Consider the following 4888-nt stretch of genomic DNA (forward strand, 5'->3'; position numbering starts at 1 on the left):
TTTGGTCCCTCCAATGTACAATATCTCTAAGGAGCCCTCAAAAAAAGTTGTTATATTATTTTCTATTCCTTATAACTTCTATAAAACACTTTTCTACAATTTTGGTCAATTTTTTTGGATGCAGAAAAGATTTTCCTCAACAACCGTTATGGAAATATACCATTCAATCATATATATCTTGAAGAGTTTGATAAAACTTATCAAATATCATCAAGACCTGGATTTATGTGTCCAATAGAAATAGAGAAATTATGAATTAGAACATATAATTTCTTTAATAAGGTGGTGGATCCTCTGCTGGATATTTGTTACAACTTAAGTGTAATGTTAATTACACAAAATACCCATGATGTACTACACAAGTCTAGCATCACTGGTTGGTAAACCAAAATAACTAGTACATAGTAAGAATAAATTCCTATAGGGATAGCTGATATATGTGAGAATACATCTTTCACTGTATACCCTTTGAATTCGGACTAATAAATAATAGTACATGTCAGTCTGAACTCAACTACTTCAATGATCGAGATAATATTAGCTATATGATTATTTCAGGTTCATAAGAAACTGCACACACAAGTTTTTTCACTTTGTTGTCCAAAACCCCTTTGTACCCATCCTACAATATGTTTCCTAAGAACCTACTTTCATCTCATGAAAATTCCTAATGTGATTATGCATGAAGATTGATTATCTTGATATAAATCACAATGAACAAAATTTATATATGAGAAAATTGGATTTGCCAGGACAAATATTTCAAACATTATTCTTCACAATTTTTTTAGGGTCTCGGCCGTAATTTGCTAATATCATCAAAGAATATCGGTGTCAAGTTTTAGCACATTTCCAAGGATTTTTCCCAGAAAAATAGCATAAATGGTGTTTTAAATCTCTTCTAAATAAGATAACGAATTTCAAAGTCCACCTCCTATTAAGACCCTTCTGCGTCAAAAATTGTTTTATTAAAAACACCAAAAGATTCATTTTGTAAAACAATCAGTAATGGTTGAAATAAACTAAATCAGTCCTACCTGACATGTTTAGTCAATAGTTAGCTTACTTGCATATAATACATTGAATTTTTGAAATTATGATAAATTTTTCGAATTTATCAATTAAAACATAAATCAAGTGCCAACATAGCTAAGTTGATAAGACGTGTGGAGTGTTGTTCCCATCTCCTAGGTTCAAATCCCATTCTACCCAACTTCACCTTTCTAACCATTAACCCCTTAACTATAACAAATATATATATAAAAATATTTAATTGCAATATTTCATGCATTTTATTTTCTGCAAACCAAAAACTACAATTTTACATGATCACTAGAAAATATTCTCTTGATTTTATCAGTGCCCCACTGTACAAAACTTTTAACAGTACTTTTCAGTTGAAAATTGAACTTTTCTTACACTTCTTATTATATATTCTTCACAATTGTCAAATTGCTACGCATAAACCCATCTTTTATATGATCATGTTGAAAATTTGCAGAAATGTTTAAGTTACATTGATATTATTTTTCATCTTTCAATTAAATCCACATCTTGATTGCTCTGCAAGGGATTGAACACTCAAGGTGCTTATAGTTAATTAACCTATCAAAGTATTTCTCATGATGGTTTCTATTTTTCAGCATGTTAGTCTATTTAAACCTTGTATTATCTTTCTTTTTCTTTCAGCCTAGCACATTAATATGTCATGCATCCAAGAGTAAATTAATTGCTTTTTGTCCTATTTCTTTGCTTACAGGTTTATTAGCAGTTGTAATCATTATTATTATACCTACAATGGTAGTTATATTATGTTGCTTGAGAAGAAAATTATCTTTACATAAATTGTTCTTTTGGAAGAAGAAAACAAAGAACGCTCAAAGTTTGGAGATGTTTCTAAAGAATCATGGATTCTTGGTTTCAAAAAGATACAAATATTCAGATATCAAGAAAATGACAAGCTCCTTCAAGGAAAAATTAGGCCAAGGAGCTTATGGTGACGTGTTTAGAGGAAAGCTATTTGACGGGCGTATGGTGGCTGTGAAGGTATTGAGAGAATCAAAAGGTAACGAAGAAGAATTTATTAATGAGGTCGCAAGTATTAACAGGACTTCCCATGTTAATGTTGTCACTATGCTAGGTTTTTGTGTTGAGGACTCCAAAAGAGCTCTTATCTATGAGTTCATGCCCAATGGATCTCTTGAAAAGTTCATATATGATGAAAAACCATTACAGAAATATCCTCACCTTCAATGGGAGACGCTATACAAAATTGCTATTGGCATTGCTCGGGGACTAGAGTACTTGCACCGTGGTTGTAACACACGAATAGCACATTTTGATATAAAGCCTCATAACATTCTTCTAGACCAAGACCTTTGTCCGAAAATTTCTGATTTTGGGCTCGCGAAATTGTCACTTACAAAAGAGAGTATCATATCGATGATGGGTGCTAGAGGGACTCCAGGGTATATTGCACCGGAATTGTTTAATAGAAACTTCGGAGGAGTCTCACACAAGTCAGATGTATATAGCTATGGAATGATGCTACTCGAAATGGTTGGAGGAAGAAAAAACTTTGATGTGGGAGTAGAAAATATTAGTGAAATATATTTTCCACAATGGATTCACAAGCATCTTGATACATGCAGAGATCTAGGACTACGTGGTGTTATAACTACAGAGGATGAAGAAATTGCACGAAAAATGATTTTAATAGGTTTGTGGTGCATACAAATGGATCCATCAAATAGGCCTGCAATGAATAGAGTGTTGGAGATGTTGGAAGGAAGCCTTAATGAATTGAGAATTCCACCCATGCCATTTTTCACTTCTCCTTCGAGATCACGAGTAGCATCTTCAACCACATCAATTTTGTAAGATAGTTGTTGTATGCTGCATCTGCATATTTCTTTCAATCGGGAGGAATTAAAATTCATTTCATTTCATGGAAATATTAATTTATGTTTTTGTTCAGATTATGAATACATGTTATAGTAATTTGTTTTGTAAGTCTAAAATTAATTGCAGTAGATGGATGATAATATAAAGAATTAAGGATATAATTTCACTTTCTATAATTTATATAAATATTTATTGTGTGGAGGCAAGTGTGATTGTGATATCGATTGATTTTTTAATTATGTAAAATTTTGATCAGTTTTCTAATTTCTTTGAAGTATACTTGCATTATATTTATTTTATTAAAACCAGGTTTGTTGGGTTACATTATTATCTTGAAAAACAGTTAGTTATAGAGTTAGAATCCGGATTTAAGTGTGTGATCAAAGGGATAGTAAATAGCCAAATATCAAACAATCTAGAGGATGGACATTTACCATCAATGTTGTATCTCTCAAGCTTAATTCAACGATCTTTTTTCTATGCAAAGGAGGAGGTAGGGTCATCCCCGCGCACCTATTTCTATTAGTTAAAGAAAGAGAGAAGTCTCCAATTGCATGTTTTTTATTAGAGGGAAAAGGTTTCCTCATGTTTTGAAATATAACTAAATTTTATTCACGAATTTACTCTCTCTATATAAACAAAGAGAGAAGAAATAAGTTTTGGAAACAACTTCAAAATTTGTACTTAATAACTTGTTAAACTTACTAACTTAAACAACTACTAATTAGTTATGATTCTATTTTGAGCAAGTAAATAGGAAAGTTTGTTTAGATAATAATTCCTTCTACCAATCCTCTAATATGGGTCATGCCCTCCCGATGAAAAAAAAAAGACTTTAATTGGAGCCTCTTCTTCATCAAGATTTCTATTCTCATCTATGTTGTCAGGGAAAATTTTATTGGTTTGCAAGTCGAAGTTGGTACAGTTTCTCTTATCACTTCTTCTAATGAAATAATTCAAAACATCAAATCTTCTTGGCCGGTCATTTCTATCACAAAGTCCCTAAATAAAAATACCAATCAAGGCTCGCTAGGACCACCACCTCTATATGTTTTGCAAGATGTTTGAGTTCATTTTGGTTAGTTCCCGCACCTTGTCCCAATTGTACCATCCAAGTTTTCATAATTAATTGGTTTGAAATACGTCAACATAGTTGTCAGTATTCAAAATCTATGAGATCATCAAAATAAACGTTGTTAACGAACATAATGGGTCAACGAAATCTAAGGTGCAGACCTCACCTTACATTTCACGGGGTAACTTTCGCCTATTTCGTAAGGGAATTTACTAAAATACCCCAATATTTTCTATATTAAGAAGGATTGGTAAGTAAGTTATATAAATACTAGGAATGATTAATGCTAATTACAATTTCTAGATTAGGCTTACCTTCTATATCTTGGTTGATGTAAACTTTATAATAATCTATTAAGATTCATGTAATGTTCATCCAAGATTCCTAATAAAATTAGTTTTCTACATTATAGATCGTTTCAATGTAATTTATTTATATGGTTTGTGTGGATTTTTAAGGAAAAATAAGAATTTTAGGGTAAAAATAAAAATATTTGGAAAGAGGTTGAGACAAGATCATCTTGAAAAAATAAAAATAGTCCCTCACAAGAAAGACCGAGGTCTAGGTGGTATGTCATCTATTTCAGCTTTCCAAATTTGTAAAATAGGAGTAGTACCTCATGAAAACCATAAAAATCTATCACTCTTTACTTGATGTATGTCTTGACTTGGTACTTTTGACTACTATTGGGGTGACAACTGAGTCAGTTTTAGTCCTATTGTGATTTAAGTTTCCAAATAATGGTTTTAAAATCCTCTCGCCTTCCTAGTTCGTGTGACGAGGTTAAAAAAAAAAAATCTTATTTTCTTATAGATAAGATAACAAGTACTTAATTATTTTGTATAAAAAATAATAATAATAACCCAATTTAGTAGAGTTTTTTATATTTTAAAATGATTAAATTAGTCA

At 31.2% G+C, this 4888-nt stretch overlaps 1 pseudogene; it reads left to right on the top strand.

Annotated features, from left to right (window-relative positions):
• The first annotated feature begins 1093 nt into the window (after positions 1-1093).
• Positions 1094-2880, top strand: LOC147394331 (PR5-like receptor kinase pseudogene; annotated as a pseudogene).
• Positions 2881-4888: the final 2008 nt, after the last annotated feature.

Source organism: Akebia trifoliata, chromosome 9 (genome assembly GCF_017979445.1).
Source record: "Akebia trifoliata isolate Shusen 1 chromosome 9, ASM1797944v1, whole genome shotgun sequence".
Lineage (NCBI taxonomy): Eukaryota > Viridiplantae > Streptophyta > Magnoliopsida > Ranunculales > Lardizabalaceae > Akebia > Akebia trifoliata.